Genomic DNA, 19,274 nt, shown 5'->3' with positions numbered 1-19,274 from the left:
TATATTAACTTATATGGTGTTGTTGCCTCTAACAGCAGTGGGCTGGACTCAATAACCCACAAGATCCCTTCTGCTCCGATGTTTCTAGCTTTTGTTACTTAGCACTTCCACAAGATTGACTGTAGATTTTTAGCACCTTTGTTGAAAGGGGAGCTCCCTGCAAGATGGTGCAGCTCATTTAGCAATTTAATTTCTAGATCATCGCAATTACAGAGCCTTGAGACTCTTGAGCCTTTGGAGGAAAATTCTGGTAGTTCATCCAATTTACCTCTATTCCAAAAAGTAGGATTTATGTAAAATTTGAACCCAGAATCCTCACAATCAAAGGGAAGCCGCTCATAAATAAACAGGCCAGGCTTTGGCAGCCACGGTAGGTTACTCAGTCTTCATTGAAGAGAGTCTGTCAAGGGAAACCCCTGAAACAAAGTGTATATGGATTTTTTAAATTGAAACTCTATGATGTGTTGATCACACAGGCCAAGTTTTTCAAACCAGCGTAGTATGTTGGGAGCTTGGAAGCTTAGATCTTTGAATTAGGTACCATCGTGGGAGCTCAGATCTTTTGGAAATTTCTCCCATGCTGCATAATGACTATTAGGGTGGCCATCATAGAGGACAGTCTGGTTGTCCTCTGTCCTCTATTGAGTTGAAACCAGATGCCTTTATATCCTCTATTTTTCTCCTGAAGAAAAAAATAGAGGACATAAAGGTATTGGGTTTGGTATCAATAGAGGACAGAGGGCAGAGTAGCAGAAAACTGGAATGTCCTCTATGGTGGCCACCCGAATGACTATGGGGGCTGAATTGTCCATCATCCCCTACCTTAAAATGGTTATCATTTGGGGATTCATACCTTCATCTCATCTCTAACAAATGGTTGGGTTTAAACTTCATACTTAGCCTCATCAGTTTGAATGGACTGCTTCAAAGAACTGTGGAGAGTGTCCCTGTACTTGCAGGCATTGTTTTTCTGATGCTTCTAGTTCTTTGCAGATTTTTGTCATACCCCACAGTCATTGGTGCTGTTTTAAATTTTCCTCAGCTTTGAATTCAATGACCTAGCTTGGATCCATGTGTAGTGGTGTCTTATTAACACTTTGTGCTATTTCTGACAGGATTTTTCAGCTGCTCAATGTTGCCTTTGAGAGCTTTCATAGCATCAGCTTCACTATCTTGTTCCTGATGGTGTTTTCAAAGTCAGCCCTTGTTTCCAGAATATTTTTTTTAATGTCTTTAACAAGATTTTCCAACTGGGGCTCAAAGTAGGGGCAGAGAGAAGCAGAGGAGGGACTTGATGCTTGTCTGAGCTGGGGAATACATAAACAAGCTGAGAAAATTATCTGAACACAGAACATATTTAGCCAAAGGATTTATGGCTTTAATCCTCATCTATGGGCTGGGATCCCCTCCTGGTTTGTTACTGATGTTGTCTTGATTACAGCCTCTCTCAAATATCATCTTTCTGCTCATTTCTTTTTCCTGTGCCCTTTCCTCCTTTGCAATCTGGAGGGTTTACAGGCTCCAGATGAATGCAGGCTTGCACAGCAGAGGAGCCTGAACATTTATATTTCTCTCTTGTCTTCTTCCTTCTTTGCTTCTGCCTTTTCTAGACTCTTCTATATATTCAGAGGGAGACACTCTCCCCTTTGCTACAGTCTCAGTATAAGGCTGTTGGGGCCCTGGAGCCAAACAGGCTGTACAGGAGAAGAAATTCTCCTGGGATAGGCATTTCTTTTGACAGTTATAGACTGCCCTATGCAAGCTGATTTGTACATCACAGAATAAGCCTCTGCTGAGGACAAAGCATTTAGCATGACAGAGATTCATCACAGCATCACTCTTCTCTAGGTAGCTGGGAGGAGTTAATGTCAGGTAAGGCAGTTGCCTGACTAGCGTGGCCATCATAGAGAACAGTCTGGTTTTCTGCTACTCTGTCCTCTATTGATATGAAACCCTGTGTCTTTATGTCCTTTATTTTTCTCTTCAAGAGAAAAATAGAGGATATAAAGGTATCTGGTTTTGTATCAATAGAGGACAGAGTAGCAGAAAACCAGACTGTCCTCTATGATGGCCACCCTACTCCTGGCACTCCAAATCCTTCTTGGGGCCTCTTTAAGAACCTGAAATTTGGGAGTGGGAGGGGATAGAAAGCCATTTTTGCCACCCTTTTCCCCTTAGCCATGTGTTTTCTGATGGGCCTTGCTCGTAAGTTTTCAAATCAAAAGGAGCTGTTGTACTGAAGGTCAGGCTAAATGGTTGTAAACCTGACTACAGTATTTTACCCTGTCACTTCTGACCACTGCCTTCCCCAATCTTTTTTATTCTTCCAGCACTTCCATACTTTCACAGTCCTCCAGAACTAAGCCCTACTAGTTTCTTCAGGTCCTAAATGACAGAACCCCAAAGAATCTCAAGTGAATAATGTCAGCTAGGCTGCGTCTTCGCTGGAACAGTACTTCCCCAAAATTAAATTGCACCCTAGGAATTGGCACAGGCTTGAATTTGGAGATCTGGGTAGGCTGCTTATGCATAAATCTTGGACTGGCAGGTAAGTGCTGGTGGTGTGAAAGGGCTGGATTCTAGAGCAGACCTTAGAAGTAGCCATGTGATCTCATCCCACACGCGTGAGAGAGAGAGAGAGAGAGAGAGAGAGACCCTGGGTGAGATCAAACACTCTTGAAACAGACAGTGAAAGGCATTAGAAAAAATATTAATTTAGATTGTAATGGACAGAGGTTTTACCCTCACTTCAGGCTGAGCTCTAGGAAAAGGGTGCAATAAATTAGTGCCAAGTGGTATGTTTTGTGACTGGGTGAGGGATCAGTGAGAATAGAGTAAAAAATTAGAGGCTTTTGACCAAGGGACCCAAACTTCATTGAACCTTTAATTGCAAGCAAAGGCAACCTGTTCTGAAAATGGTTATAGAACAAAGAAGATAATGCTGTCTGAATTGATCACCAGCCTTTCCGTCATCTGTCCTGGTGCTGAACTCCAGAAGTTCTCCAGGCTGAATCAGCACCTTTACTGGCCCTGCATTATACTGCATATACCACAGGCATATGCAAACACTGACAATATGGCAGGATGAACCCAGCCTATGCAATGATCTGTGCTTCTACTACTAGCCTGCTTACTATAGCTTAGCTACCCTAATTAAAGATACCTGAGGTACCTCCATTGTACACAGCAGAGCTCAATGTAGACACACCCTGAAGAAAGAATGATGCTTGACCTGTAGAGGTTTGAGAGATGAAGTGAATGGCTGTATCACTCTCTCTTTTTACACAACTGAAAAAAATATATGAAGACACCGTCCTGGCACAGATGGGTCCCAAATATCCATCTTTGCTAAAAAAGACAAACATAAGGCATAACTACATCCAGGCTGCTTTTCTAACTGTACTGCCTTCCACAGTACAGATACAGTCAGCACTACTGAAAGGCTCACAAAATATTTCAAAGGATATTCCCTTACCAGTGGCAGAAGGAGAAAATATTATCTGAGACGGCTGGGAGTGCAAGGGGACAGCACAGGGCATACTGTGATGGGTAGAGCAGAGTTGTGCAGGGCCACTTCTTCCTGCAGGGCCATTGTGGGGCCAATGCATGGTGGGTGTGCTGGGCACAGTGCTGCACAGTGGGGCATGGCAGTGGTGCTGGAACAAACAGCAAACAAAACACAAGCCCTTGAGCTATAACATAAATTCTAACTGCCCAGCTATAACATTATTCAAGCCACACCAGGGGTGCACCATCCTTCACCAGTCTTGGGACTATACCTACAATCAGGCCTATCCCCTTTGCTTGCTCTGGGAGAGCTGCTTCCCCTTTAATTGCTGGCAGGGAACTACTACCCTAGCCTCAGCCCTGGGGTTTTTATGTGAACCAGACCCTGCCCCTTCTGGTCAGCTGACCTTTGGCAGGTGTGGGTCACTAGCTAACTCTGGTTGCCCTGGTAAACAGCAGCTGGGGCTCCTCATTCACTGCTAGGGCTCTCTCCCTAGCAGTTTCCCTTCTTTAAAAGGAGCAGGGCACCTAAGTGCTCTGTGACACCCTTATACCTATACACTATACTATCACTGTTATAAGTCAGGGCTGTCCAACTTCTGAGCAGCTGGGTGACCTCTGAGTTGCATACGACATAGGACCCCATGAACCCCCTCCAACCACATAGGTCTCCACACAATGTGTACAGTGCAACCTCCCCTGTGCAGGCCACAGGCTCCCTTACAGGTTGTGTCACCACACCCCCAGGGGCAGGGGGAAAAGTGGAAACTGGAGGAGAGAGGAAGAACTAGAAACCCCAGGCAGCAGCAGGAGTGGGAGTCAGGCAGGAGGCCCTGAGCCAGGTATTAACTAGGGGTGTATAAAACAGGCTGTATTAGATTCAGATTCAAATTTGGCCTGAACTGGGGACAGTGATTCAATTTGTTGATTTGGATCACTGTGCCAGATTTGATTCGGCCGAATCCGAAGATTCGCTGCTGATTCGGCAAATCAGCAATTTGGACTTACACACAGCTCTAAATGTTTTTTCTATATAACTTGAGGCACCAGGCATGGCTCGTGAATGCTGCAATGCTGGGGTGGATGGAGCATCCCACAGGAGCACAGGAGGGGCCCCTTGCATGCTCAGCGACGAACCTGGAATTGGACTGGAAGTACTTATGGTCCACTTCCGGGTTTGCCAGGGAGTGCACTGCCCCCCACCCCCGCACCCTCCTGCCTTGATAATCAGCCACGGGGGGACCCCAGGTGCCCCCAGACCCAGGAGGCAACAGTCACCAAGCCAGGGGGACCAGTGCGCTCCCCAGCAGACCCAGTGCTTCTGGTCCGCTGCTGGGTCTGCTGCTGAGTGTGCTGGAGAGTCCCCAATGCTTTTGTGGGACACTCCATGCACCCCAGCACCACAGCATTCATGAGTCACCTGCTACCTAGAGGTATGTAAAAAAAACATTTAAAGCTGTGTCTATGTCCGAATCTTTGAATCTTTCCGAATCTCTCCAAATCAATTCAGAGGGTTCCGATTTGATTCAGAGAGATAAAAGGGTCTCCCAATTCAATTCGGATTCAGAGATTCAGCTACTGACTTGGGCCAAATCTCCGCCAGCTCACATCAGGGACCAAAGCTCTGCACAGCCCTAGTGTTAACCACTCACAGACCACCTGCTTGACTGCTCTGTTATATGTCATGAAAATAGCTGTGAGGGGATCTCTGTTGAAAATCCCATTCTCATACCTTTTCCTTCCTTGTAGTTACACAGAGACTTCTATGTGATTAAGCACTGTAAATGCACAAAAAAAAGTCAGCAAGTGACAGGATTGGTGGAGTAGTTCTGAAGCCATCCCTACCAACCCTGCATTGTTTCTGTTTCCAAGGCTGCAAATGCATACTGGTTCTACCAGCTGAGACGACTCAAGAGAACAGTTGCCTTTCATATTATTGCGACAACCAATCAGCCAGCATCAAAAGAAAGGTCCCAGGAGACAGGAATCTCTGAACTAAGATACTAAAAAGAATCCTGACACCGCTAAAAAGGGTGACAATAGCACAGAGCAGAACCAGCCTCTTTATCTGCCAAATAATGTGTCAGAAATGACACAAACTTGGAGCTCAGCAGTTTGATACAGAACACTAGGGAAACTTTCTTGTCTATTGGAAGAACTTTGAATGGCAAATATATTGGAACCTCAAAGCCAGTGTAAGACATACGATACCTGCTGGGTGCACAGATGCACAAGATCCAGAAGACAAGAAAGGCCTGACCTGAGGTAAAACATTGACAAGGAAAGGATGTTTCTAAGATAGTTGTAAGATCCTCTGTCATAAAGCATTATCTCAGACTTACTTGACACAACGCCAGTCCTCATTGGTCTACAGTGGGCACACCTACATGTCCATTAATTGGCACATTAAGTTTAGTACCTGTAATATTAATGTGTCGTAATCAGTGCTACTACACAGTAGCACTGGTGCACGCTTCTTTTTTTTTACGCTAATACCCAGTAGACTAATTCTATTGTGTATTATCACCGTTTTTGTCTGCTGCACTAATGTGCAGTAGAATTAGTCTACTGTGGATTTAGCGTCTTGTGGAGACACGCCCAAGGCATGATATAAACGCTTTACTTCAAGTGCTCCCACCGCCATTCTGAAGTGTGGAGATGCTGATACATGAGATGCTGCAGCACTTTAATTAAAGCAGCTCACAGAGTGGTTCTTGGCATCCAGCACAGAAAAACTGAGCATAGAAATTGACATTCTCCAGCAGCCTTCTGCATCACATGTATCAGAGTTCCTGCACATCTCTGTGCTGAAAAATGGTGATGGGGCACTTTGAAATAAAAACATTCAATGAGCTTTAGTTTAAAGTGCCTTGCCACCATTTTTCAGCATGGGAACATGCAGGGACACTGATATACATAACACATGGGAGCTTTTAATTAGCATGGCTCACAATTAAAGCACCTGGCATCACTGTATCCTGGAGAATGTGTGAAAATACCCATTGTGTCAGTGCCAGCACCAAGGAGTTCATGCTGCCATTTCTCAGTCCTTGTTACTATGGCTGCCAGAGCCTCACTGTCAGTGAGGCCAGAACCAGGGGGTGAATGCCACCAATTTTAGTTGCCAGCAGTGATCAAAAATCCTTAATTAGATGGCTGTGGGCACATCTACATGTGCATTTGATTAGGCACCAGTTTACTTGCAAGTAAACTACTCACAAGTAAATACTCCTAGGCAAACATCTACATGTGCAGGGAAGCAGGAACAGATTTGCTGCTCCTAGCAGCAAACTGCTCCACCTTCATAGGGCCCTGCAACAGACCCCTGCCACCACCAAGGAGAGCTGTCTGCTGCCCTGCTCCTTGCTTTAAAAGGCAGCTCTGCTCCCTGCTCCCTGGCCAGCAATTTCTTTGGCCAGGAGCAGTGCGGAGAGCATGGAGGCAGCACATGGCAGCTCTCTCACCACAGCCTCTGCCTCTCTCACTCCAGACACTGCCCTGGCAGTGACACCCAGCATCCTGGGTTCCTGCTGGCCACTGTGCTGGCCCTGCTGGCCCACTGCAGTGACTGCCATCTGGCCCACGGCTGTCTTGGCCCCACCATCTCCCCCATGCACAGTGACTACCTGCCCAGCCTCACCACACTGTCCCAGGGCCCCCACCGCTGAGCATCTACTACCTGGACCCCATCCTGCTGGCCAGACTCCAGCAGGGGCACTGAAGCCATGCTTCTAGATGCACCTTTGGTGCTGTCCATGCCTTCCTGGGCCTCCAGTCCCACTGCTTCTGGGTGTGGTCGGCCAGCCAGGACTGGTGGCTGTACACCATCCAGACCTCTTGGGATAACAAGCAGTGGCTGGAGGCATTCTGCATGACCCAAGCCACCTTTCCGGAGCTTCTGGAGTAGCTCTGCCTATACCTGGAGTGGCAGGACACCACCATGCAGCAGCCCCTCTCTGCAGACATCTGACTAGCCATAACCCTGCTGAAGTTGGCCATGCCCACTAACCTCTGCTATATTGACCACCTTTGGTGTGGGCAAGGCCACTGCTGGGAAGGCTGTCTTGGAGGTGTGTGGCTCTCTCCAGAATGTGCTGGGGCACACGGTACTCCATGTGCATGACCCCTTGGCAGTGGTGGCAGGATTCTGTGCTCAGGAATTCCCCCAGTGCATCAGGACTCACGTCCCCATCACCTGCCCACCCCATGGCAACCACCCCTACTACAGCTGGCAAGTCTTACATTCCATTGTGCTTCAGGCCATTGTTGACCACCACAGCACCTTCAGGAACATGAGTGCCAGTTGGGCAGGCAGTGCCCACAAAACCTGTGTCTTCCACAACTCTGCCCTGCCAGCCCTGGTGCAGAGTGGGTGCATCATGCTGGGGGTGCCAGACCTCCATCTGGGCACTGTAGTGGTCCTGCCCCTCCTCATTGGGGACCCCACCTATCCACTTCTGCCCTGGCTCATGTGGCCCTACACTGGCCACCTGGAACCTCACCAGGCCCACTTCAACAGGTGCCTGGGTCATACCTGTGCCCTTGTGGAGTGTGCCTTCAGCCAGCTAAAGGGATGATGACACACCCTCATGTCAACCTAAAGTTTGTGAAGGCCAACATCCGCTGGGTTTGGAGCTTGATGGGACAGGCTGCTGGTGGGCTGAGGGGCCCTCCCCCAGTGACATGCAATGTTCCCTCTAAGGAGTAGCAGTCCATGAGCATGCGGCCTCAGTCCATTAGTGTGCCACCTCGGTCCAGCATGGGACACTTATTGAAGCGGGCTGGGGGCTGGAGGTTAGGGGCTGGGGCCTGGAGGCTGGAGGCTGGGGTCCAGAGACTGGAGCTGAGAGGCTGGGGGCTGGAGGCTGGGGCTGGGGGTCAGAGGCTGGAGCTGGGGGCTGGGGGCTGGAGGTCAGGGGCCAGAGGCTGAACCGGGGGGGCCAGGGGCTGAAGCCGGGGGCTGGTGTGGGCTCCACCAGCTCTGGAGAAGTGCTACGCTCCCCCACATCAGGGCCAGGGAGTTGAGCACTTCCCCAGAGCTGGTGGAGCCCATGCCAGCCTCCCGCCTCAGCCTCCATCCCTGCCTTGCCTCACCTTGGGGAGGAGCTGCTACCTGCCTCAAGTGAGGCTCCATTGGCTCCGGGACACATACCCCGAGGCCATGCAGGGGAGCAGAGCAGTGTCTCGGAGTTGGCAGACCCTCACTCAGGGCAGGCAGTGGCTCCTCCCCAAAGTGAGGCAAGGCAGGGATGAAGGCTGAGGCGGGAGGCTGGCGTGGGCTCCACCAGCTCCGGGGAAGTGCTCCACTCCCTGGCCCTGATGTGGGGGAGCGGAGTACTTCTCCAGAGCTGGCAGAGTCCATGCCAGGCTCACGCCCCCACCTCTTCTGGTGCGCAGCCTTGAAAAGGCTATGCGTGGCCACACTTTTAGTTGTGCACGGCCACGCACACACGCACCTGAGAGGGAACCTTGGTGACATGTCACCATGGGTGCCAGACCATAATGGGGGCTCAGGTAGCCCACCTGTGCAGCAGTATATAGCACAGCTGCAGCCTGGGTCCTGGGACGTGAGGATGACATCCAGTTGCTACATAAAGGGTATGGACTTGCAGGCACTCCCCAACCAGTAGTTTTTGTCGGTGATGGTGACCCAATGTGACTGCAAGGTCTTGAACTTTATGCAGTACTTCCATGCTGATTGGCCGTGCCCACACTCCCACATTTGGCTTGACAGCCCCTCATACACATGCGCATTGGAGTGCCCACCCTATGTGTACTGCCTCTGCACCTTCACTTTACCTCACAGCACCATAAGGTCACCAGTCTCCTCCATCAACAAGCTTGGACCCTGGGAGGCAGCATGTGGATCCTGTAATGGCTTACTGGGCCTCCATGTGCCTGTCCCAGTGCTGCTGGGCCTGGGCAGCTGCCTGCAGTGCCCAGCACAGGGGAACAGAATGGGACTGGCAGCCATGCAGAGAAGCAATGCCTCACAGCACCTGCAGGGTCCAGGCAGGCTGCTGGGGTTGCCTGTGGCCAGCTGGTTCCAGTGGCCAGGAGTTGGCTGCAGCTGGGCCTGGGTGCTAGTAGGCCTGACAGTACTGTGCAGGGCTGGACAGTGTGGCCCTGGCAGCTATGCAACACTGTGGTGCTAGGGAGTGGCACTGGGGTATAGGCAGGTTGTACAGGAGGAGCCAGTGGCCAGAAGTCACGCCAGGGCTCCAGACTGCCTGCAGGCTTTTAAGGGACCAGAACTGGGGCTGCCATGGAGCTGGCCCATCCCTGGGACCCTGGGGCTAGCCTGAGGTTGGCCCCCTTTTGGCAGAGCTGACTAGGAGTAAATTGCTCCCAGTTGGTGCTACACATGTATTATTGAGCAATAACTACTTGTGAGTAAATTTGCTACTTGCATATTCAGGTAGCAAATTTACTTGTGAGTAGTGTAGTTTATTGAGCTGTAAGTGTGTGCATATGTAGAAGTACACACTTACTGTGCAATAAATTGCTATACTGCACAGTAAAATGTCTTGTGTAGATGCACCCTGTGTTCACCTCCTAGGGAGCTGGCTACACTGACAGTGGACCTCCAGGAGCCATGGCAGTGGGGACTGAGCAGCAGCAACATTAAGTCTTTGCCTTATGTTTGAAGGGCAGTGTAGAGATAGTTGAAGTAGGTCCAAGTAAACTAACCCAAGATCCAGAAGCAGTCTAGACTTGGCAGTCTTAAGTTTATTTAAAATTATTTTGGATTATGCTACATTGTATCACAATGTGCAGCGTAGACCTATACAATGTCACTTGCAATGTTTAAAGTGCTACAGCAAGGTGTCTGTAGTCTGAATGCTGTCAGGCCAGGTAGACAGGAAATTTCCAACTGTGTTTTATATGTTTGGCAAATCTGTAACACCATAAAGAAAACAGAATTGAAAGAACTTTTGCTGCAAAGGGAAGCACTTGCTTCCCAAGAAAAGCCCATTCAAATGTATCTTATTTTTGGTGTGTGTCTGGTAGAAGTTTGCTTGCTGCACCTTTGACAAGGAGGGTGAAGGGGCTCATAAGAATACATTCTGCAGCACTTCCGCAGAGATTTGTATGTAGGCAGAATGCCTATAGTCACTGCCCGTGGTGAGAGGTGCCTTCCTCTTAATCCCAACTCCAAACATAGCAATATCACTGTAGTTCTTTGGGGCTAAATTGCAGTGCAGTTCCCACACTTGGCCTTCAGAGGGGATTTCATCCCTTTTACTACAGAGTGGGTGTGTCTATACGTGCTCTTACATGCACCTAAACTTAATGCGCATTCGCCTAATCCGCATTAAGATGATTGTCTATACATGTACATGCTAAGGCACATTAATGTGGTATGTGGACCAACCTGGGACTACAGTTAGTTCCAAGTCTGTTGACATACACAGCATTATTGCACCTTAGCACATCTACATTTGAATTAAGGAGCTCTAGCAATTCATGCATAAATTTGATACCTGCTTTCTCAGGTATCAAATTTAGGTGTGAATAGCCTAAGATGGCCATTTTTAAGGTGCATTAAGGGTGTAGATCTGCACCCTTAATGTGCCTTAAAAATGGCTAATGAACCTTAAATTGGCAAATGGAGACACACCCAATTTGTAGAATTATAGAACAGTGCTTGAAGGACCTGACGTTGGAATTTCAGGCAGTCATACAGTCTAACTGTGGGCTCAGGGCAGGAGCATCCCTCTCTAAACCATCCCAGATAAATGTTTGTCTAACCTGTACTTAGGAATTTCCAGTCATAGAGCTTCCACAGCCCCTCTAGATACTTGGGTCAGTGTTTCACAACCCTCACCTTTATAAAGGCCTTCCTAAAATGTAACCTAAACTTTCCTTAGTGCAATTTCAGCCTATTACTTTTGGTTCTCTTCCTTGTGGACACAGTACAGTTGATCACCATCTTCTCTAGGGCACCTCTTTTTTGTACTGGAAGGCTGTTATCAAATACCTTCTAAATGTTCTTTTTTCCAGACTTAAATACTCCCAGTTCCTCCAACCTCTTCTCACAGATCATGTTTTATAGACCTGCAATCATTTTGGTTACTCTTTTCTGGACTCTGGACTCTTTCCAACTGGTCAGCATTTTTCTTGCAGTGCATTGCCCAAAAACTGAACACATAACTCAAAGTGCAGCTTCACCAGTGCTGAACAAAATAGAAGAGTGGCTTCCTGTGGCATGCATACGACACTCAATATGCTATTGCAAAATTTAGAACTCTTCGTTCCAAAAAAAATTTATTTTTTTTTTGCAATTTCTCAGTTGGTCTAATAAAAGGTATCATTTTGGAACCAAGAATTCTGGATTTTTGCATTTCTTTTTGTCTCAGACAAACACGGCTACTTCATACATCCCTCAACATGCTATTAGCCTTTTTTGCAACAATAGGACACTGTTGACTCATGCCAGCTACAACCTCCTATGACTCCCAGTCATTTCTGCAGTACTGCAGCCTAGCCAGTCTTTCCCTATTTTGCATTTTTGTAGTTGCCTGTGTCTAAGTGCAAACTACTATATTTATTCTAATTGACTTTCATCCAATTTATTTCAGATTGTTTTTTTCCAGTTTATCAAGGTCATTTGAAATCCTAGTCCTGTCCTCTGAAGTGTCTGCTACTCCACCCAACTTGGTGTCCTCTAAATAAGCATACATGATTTTCCTAGAAATTATTGTTCATTTTCAGAGGTATGAATATATCATGCTGTGTCCCAGCTGACCTCTTTAGGCAATGGATTCAAGCCTGAATCACATCAGAATGGGTTTGCAAAAGGTTTTCATTTTAATATGAAATAAAAATGTTCATCTCCATGGGCTAGGTAGCTTGTCACATGCCCTGTGGCTCATCACTTGCTCAGCCTGCAGATACCTCCAGGAGTTCCCTCATTACTGAAGCTGGTTGCATTTGTTTAAGGTTAGCTGCGTGATATGTCAAATGGTTTCCTGCTGCTCTGCCAGTGATTTGTGAGGCCAAAAATTCTGGGTGTCAGCACATCACAGAAGTAGTTAAACTTGGATACATCAAAAACTAAGCTTAAAAAACTCCCTGGCCAGAGTAATTTTTTTCATAATGGACACAAAGAATATATGCTCATACTATTTTTTAATGCATCTCATTGTTTAGTCCCTGATTTTAAAGGAAAAAGAGGTGTTTTTTTAGTTGCTATTTCACATCTTGCTTAAAAGCAAGTTATAAACAAGCCCATTTAAATATTTGCATAAAGTGGATCCTCACAGCTCTATATATTTACCTGAGTTGAGACCCCTTCTGTTTAGACAAGATCTGACTCTTCCCAAGGTTTGTTTTGGAGTCCTGGTCACTGCAAGAAGTGTTCTCTATTTCCATACTGTAAGGCCACAATTCCTCAATCAGATCCATAATGTTTAGATGACTGCTCTGCTCTGATCAATCATACATGGTTGTTATGATATAACCAGGGCCATTCCTCTAGCAAACAGAGCTTTTTCCTTAACATTCAGTGTAGACACACTTACAAAATAGAAAAAGGTCTTAGCTATATTACTGGAGTTCTTATAAGGCACAAGCAGAGGCGTAACTAGCAAGGTTTGTGTTGGGGGAGGGAAAACATGCAGGAACGTGTTGCTGAGCACAGGAGGGGAAGGGGTGCCAAGGGCTAGGAGTGAGAGGAGACTTTCCAGCTTTGGGGACTGCTACTGCCACAAAGGCTAGGGATAGAAATTAGATGTAAACTGGTATAAGTGATTAGAAGCTGGTTCAAAGCTGTAACACAACAGAAGTTCAGTGCACATAAACCACTTTCAAAATGGCTGAAACTGGTTTAAGGTAAACCTGGATGGATGTAGTATCAGACTTGACTGATTTAGGTTAAATCAGTTTATTGAACTTGCATCCCAGCTCCCTTCTGGATTAATAGTTTTATAGTTTCTAGGGTTGGAAGGGACCTGAATAGATTGTCAAGTCTGACTACCTGCCCTGGGCAGGAACGAGTGCTGGGATCATAATATCCCAGCCAGATATCTATCCAACCTCCTCTTGAAGACCCCCCAAGGTAGGAGAGAGTACCACCTCCCTTGGAGCCCATTCCATAGCCTGGCAGCCCTAACCATAAAGTAGTGCCTCCTGATATCAAGTCTGAACCTGCTCTCAATCAATTTGTGGCTGTTATTCCTTGTTATCCCAGGTGGTGCCCGGGGGAACAGAGCCTCAGCTATTTTCTACTGGTCCCCCCTGTTGAGTTTATAGATGGCCACCAGATCCCCTCTCAGTCTTCTCTTGTGGAGGCTGAATAGATTCAGGCCCTTTAGTCTATCTTCGTAGGGCCTGGCCTGCTGCCCCGTGACCATGGGAGTGGCTCTGCTCTGGACCCTCTCAAGGTTAGCCACATCTTTCTTGAAGTGCAGCACCCAGAACTGGATGCAGTACTCAACTCACAGTTCTCCAGAATCCCAGGATGCTTTGCACCTCTCCCACTCCTTCACAGGGTGGGCAGGCTAGCCTTGACCCATGCTGTCTGCTCCAGCCAGCCAGGGAGTCATGCTCTAGTGCCCCTTGACTACTGGCCTGGGCCACAGCAGGATGTGGCTGCATTTCTGAAATAAAAAGTGAATGTCTGTTCACTTGCTTACCTGTTCAATCTATGCAGCTTAAACTAACTTGCGAAGATTGAATCAATTCAGCCTTGGGATTTTTGACTGTCTGTACTTAGTGGTCTGTTAGCCCCAGTTGTTGTGCTACAGCAGCGATTTTGTGGCTATGCAACCCAAGTTTTGCTAGTGGGTACAAGCAATAGAATCTGAGGGGAATGGCAAAGATTACTGCATGGCCCTTTCTAAAGACAGCTGCAGCAAAGAGGGACCATTAATCTGACAGTGCCTGGTAAAAGGAGTGATTAAAACTCCAGGCAGCTGTTTTGGAAATTAATTGATGAAGGCCTACTCAAGCAAATACATAAACATGCTTTCATCAGAGCTTTGCTTTATTGAAACCTAAATTTTGAGGAGGTTCCTGTCCTTCAGCTTAGGCTTTATAATGTTGGTTTAGTAACTTTTTGCTTTGTCAATCTGCATTCTCCATTGAATTGGAATTGTTCAGCCTACTTCTGTACTACTTACATAGGCAAAATGTCCACTTTCACTGAAGTATTATTTGAAGGACATAGCTTTTATGCATTCCTAGTGCTACAACAGGGAGCATTTGCATAGCTGAAGGGTCCCTGAGACCTTTGCCACCAGTTCTGTTTTCTGTGAAATAATGTTCACTTTCTCCTGTTGGCATATGAGAACTTGATCTTCATGACAGCAGAAGAAACTGTACCATTTTTTTTTTTTGACTGATGAACAATGAGGGCTAGTATTGCGGACAGAGTGCAGTCAATAGGTTGTCAGCTTGTTGGTGTATAATTAAAATGGGAATATGTTATGAAAAGTTTTGAAAGTAGAAACAAGTGGCTTGTGCAGCATTATTTTAAGTAGACTTAAGGAGAGCCATTTTATTGGCACTTCTCAAGATCAGAGAAGAGCACGTTGCAATAGACATGAGATGGTGAGAGTCTGCACAAGTTTTAGCTCCACAGACTGAGAATAGTCCAAACCTTAGACATGAAGAAAGAAGAAGCAAAATGTAGATCTCCATGATATATGTGGGTCTGGAGGGATTATGGAAATCAAAAGGGCCTTAACCACAGTAGGGGAAGAATAACAGTGTTGTCAAGAGTATCTAAGACAGGAGAGAGGGGACATTTGTGAGAAAAATGGTCAAGGACTTAATTTTGTGTTGATTGAAGGCTGGATGCCTAGAAGATACTGCAAAGAGAGCTGAGAGTTTGGTTTGGGTGGAAGGAGGCATGTCTAGTATAAAGAGATAGGTTGTGGGCCATCAGCAGAGCCATGGTAGCAAAAGCTATGTTTTTTGAAAGGAAAAAAACCATTATTTGTGTACTGTGATGTGTAGGGATCTCCACTTACCAGGGGAGTTGTTCTATGGAAATGAGATAGTGCTGAGTGGGTGCATCTACATGTGCAAATGCTGATGGGTGCTGATGGGTGGGTTTACTCCAGAGTAATTTATGGGTGAGTTTACTCCAGAATAATTTACTCTAGAGTAAACCCACCCTGGGCAGGCATCTACGTGTGCACCCATTTGGGAGCAGATTTGCTGCTCACGGCAGCAGTCTGCTCTCACCCCCTCAGCTCTTGCACTAGCCCTCTGCAGCAGCCACAAGGAGCTGGAGGCTCTGGCCAAAACTGCCTGTAACTGAGGGCCATCTTTAAAAGGCAGCCCCACACACTGCTACCTGGCCACCTGCTTTCCTGGCCTGGAGCAGCATGTAGAGCACTGTGTGAGTATTCTGCGGCTCTGTTGCCAGAGCCTGTGCCCACCATGCCAGGGCTGCTCTACTCCCAGGTCCCAGGAGTGATGCCCAGCACCCCAGGCTTCTGCTAGCCACCCTGATTGCCCTGTTGCCTCGCCACGGTGACTGCTGGCCTGGTCCAGGCCTGTCTCAGCCCTGGGAGCTTCCCCCACCTCCCCACCTTGTGGGACGGCTGTCTGCCCAGGCTCAAAATGCTGTCTTAGGCCTCCTACCACTGCACTGCTGCCTCCCACTCCCTGTGCTGCCACCTGGCACCTGAACACCATCACTGGGACCATCCATGACCTCCTCAGGCTCCAGCTCCACTGCCTATGGGCCCGCCCAGTCAGCCTGAAATGGAGGCTGCAGGTAGGTTACCTGGACAGCTGGCCCTGGATCCCCTCCCCACCATGCACCCCAGCACCACTGTCACTGTGGACAGTTCTCAGGAAAGCACTTTATTCCCCTCCGAAAATACAGACCCTCACTCCCTTCCCTCCACCACAAGAGAGCCCTTCTCCACTCCCTTCACCACACCAGATCTTGTCCACCCCATCCCTCCTCCCTACAGAGCCCCTCCACCACTCACCCCATCCACCACCTCTTCCCCTTGCAAACCCTGTCCAGTGTGTGCTGTTTGTGCCCTCCCAGGGTGGGGGTCATTGGGCACCTCAGGGGTAGAACCTGGGGACAGATGCCCAGCATCCCAGCCTCTGGATGCACCCCTGTGGGTAAGCATGCCACGGTGAGGCTGGTGGGCAGGGTGTTTGCCCAGGGGCAATGACGGCCACTGCTCTGCTGGTGTGGGAGGCTCCCCATCCTGCAGCCAGCAGGCTGGGCTAGCAGGGCCCATGCACCATCCTGGTCCTTCTGCAGGCAGTCCCTGCTCTGGGCCTGCATGAAGCTGGGGTGAGCGGCAGAGCTAAGCCCAGATGCAGGGGGTGACTGGGTGGTGGGGGCCCCAGGACAGTGGTGGGCCGGGCAGGGGCTCCTGGCTGGTGAAGGTGTTGTTGCACCTCAGCCCAGGCCCACATGGGGGCTTGTACCTGGGACACAGGCTGTTGCCAGGGGGGGACAAGGCTATGGCCAGTGGCTGGGCAGCGGATGGCAAGAAGGTGACCACCAGGGCCGGGAGGGTATCCAGTACCTGGAGTCTTCCTCCAGGGGCTTCACTGCCCTGATCACCAGGGCAGCTTGCTGCTCCTGGGCCTCCAGGTACCCCTCCTCCAGGGCCAGAAACCTGTCCCAGAGCTCTTGGTCTGCCTGGCCCCTCTGCTTGGCCCTCTCCTCCTTGTGTATATTGCACTCCTGATTGTGGGTGATGTCTTCCACTTGCCAAGCCCGTGAGTCCGCTAGGTGCTCCTCAGCCACCATGACTACCTAGTCCAGCAGGTGAGTCTGATCCTGGATCCTGCATTGCTGGAGCTGGCACACACACAGGGTGCCAGCCAAGACTGGTGGTGACCCTAAAGGTGCATCCAAGCTGCCAACTGATGCCTCACCTCTCTGTGCAGCTGCATGACCCTCAGAGCCAGGAGAAAGAAGCTGTCTCTGAGAGTTTGCCACATTTATGAGATACAGTGCTCCATACCAGGAAGCTGTGCACTGCCCAGCCTCAGATTAGGGGTCCTGTATGCATGGGTGCCCAGAGACCATGGAAAGTTGCCCCCTGTCTCCACTCACTCCACATTGGCAGGTGGGCCACTGGGTGCTGGCCACAGGTATCCTGTCTTGCCTATCCCCTTCCAAGGCCGGGACAGGCCTAGCTCCTGGCAGTGCCTGCTGCCATGGCTCTATAGCCATTCCCCTCACTTCTCCTGTAGGCTGGCCTGTTTCCTGTGCTGCTGCCAAGCCCACAGCAGCTGGGATTGGGGGTGAGGGACTCCCAGCTGACTGGGATGTGGAGCTGTTGGCACCCCCACCCTCCCCCCCAGGGACCTCTCTGGGGAAGCACCGTAGGGCCAGCCCCTCCTCCCTCCACTCCCCCCCCCACCCCGTGCTAGCTCTGCACCCTGAGCATGCCTCTGCTGAGAGTGTCCCTGGCATGCCATGAGGAACTGTTTGCACAGACTGTGGGGTGCCCACGATGCCTCCCTGCTTTTGATCACCATGGTGCTGCAGGTGCACCTGCAAACCTGGTATAGGACTCTGAGCTTTGATGATTCAGAAGGCAAGCCTGCCCTGCCCCGAAACCTCTGCCACTACCTGGAGGGCTACCTGTGACTGCATTACATGTCCCTGCCCCCTATAGCCAAGGACAACATTGCCACTGGTATCACTACATTCCTCCGCATATGAGAGGCCCCTGCCTGCCTAGCTGCAGTGGCACCGGCTGCTTCTTAAAAGTTTTGAACTGTCTCCCACCTCCCTGCCTGCTGTGGGGGGGGGAGGAACCTGGGGCCAAGGGAGTGCTTTTTTTTTTTTCCCTGTTTTTTTGCACTGGTCCTGGAAGCACTGCAATACCAGGTCAATGCATGGAGTGGATGGAGCACGCTCCAGTTCCACCACCCAATACCAAAAAGAATCTGCTCAATATAGACCTCCTATGGAGAACATATCAGAGACAATTACCCTGGGGAGCTCGCCTACGTGGTCACGCTGCTTCCCCAAGGGAGTGCAGTCAGGCCAGGCAGGGAGAGACAGGGGCAAAGCCAGAGCTCAGGCTGGGAGATAAGGGTCTCCCAGCCCAAGCCCCATGACCATGGAGCTTAGGCTGGGACATAAACATCTCCCAGCAACAGCCCCACAGTCATGGAGCCAGCACTGGGAGCTCTCTGCTGGGAGGTGCTAGAGACCTTGTTCTCCTTCCAGCTCCATGTGCCGGGGTGGGGACAATGTCCCCCTGCCTTAACAGGAGGCAACTTCCAGTCTCCTTGTGATCACAACTGTGATTGGAGAGTGGAGGCTGGGAGCTTGTTCCCAGCCCCCACTTCGCAATCAGAGAGTGGGGGCTGGGAACAGGCTCCCCAGCCCTCACTCCGTGATTGCGACTGTGATTGTGGAGCAGGGCCTGGGAGCTCCTTGCATGGGGACAGTTCCCCACCTAGCCTGGAGCTGGCTGGGACCTGCCTCTGACTAGGACAGTTCCCAGCCAGCTCCAGGCTACATGAGGAAGCACTTACAGCCTGAAGGTGGCTGAGGACTCTACTGTTTTGAGCAGCCCCCAGCCAGCTCCAGGCTGCATATGCAGACTTCCCCGTGCAGCCCAAATGGGAACTGTCCCAGTCAGGGGCAGGTCCCAATCCCAGGCCTCGATTGGGTGATCAAAGCATGGGGCTTGGAAGGAGTTCCAGGGGTTGGGTAGGTCCCAGCCCCCTGCCCTGATCTGTCTCCTGGCCCAGTGCTCCCTGCCAGCCCCTGGGCTAGCACCCAGGGGGAGCCTGGAGCTTTCCCTGGTGGCAGCAGC

General features: G+C 49.5%; 1 pseudogene; it reads right to left on the bottom strand.

The window, feature by feature from the left end:
• Positions 1 to 18,297: 18,297 nt before the first annotated feature.
• On the bottom strand, positions 18,298 to 18,452 carry LOC149868632 (U2 spliceosomal RNA; annotated as a pseudogene).
• Between the last annotated feature and the right edge of the window lie 822 nt (positions 18,453 to 19,274).

Source organism: Crocodylus siamensis, chromosome 3 (assembly GCF_052110815.1).
Source record: "Crocodylus siamensis isolate JL-2025a chromosome 3, ASM5211081v1, whole genome shotgun sequence".
Classification (NCBI taxonomy): domain Eukaryota; kingdom Metazoa; phylum Chordata; order Crocodylia; family Crocodylidae; genus Crocodylus; species Crocodylus siamensis.
Note: the sequence above shows the minus strand (reverse complement) of the source record. Positions and strands in the feature narration are given on the sequence as shown.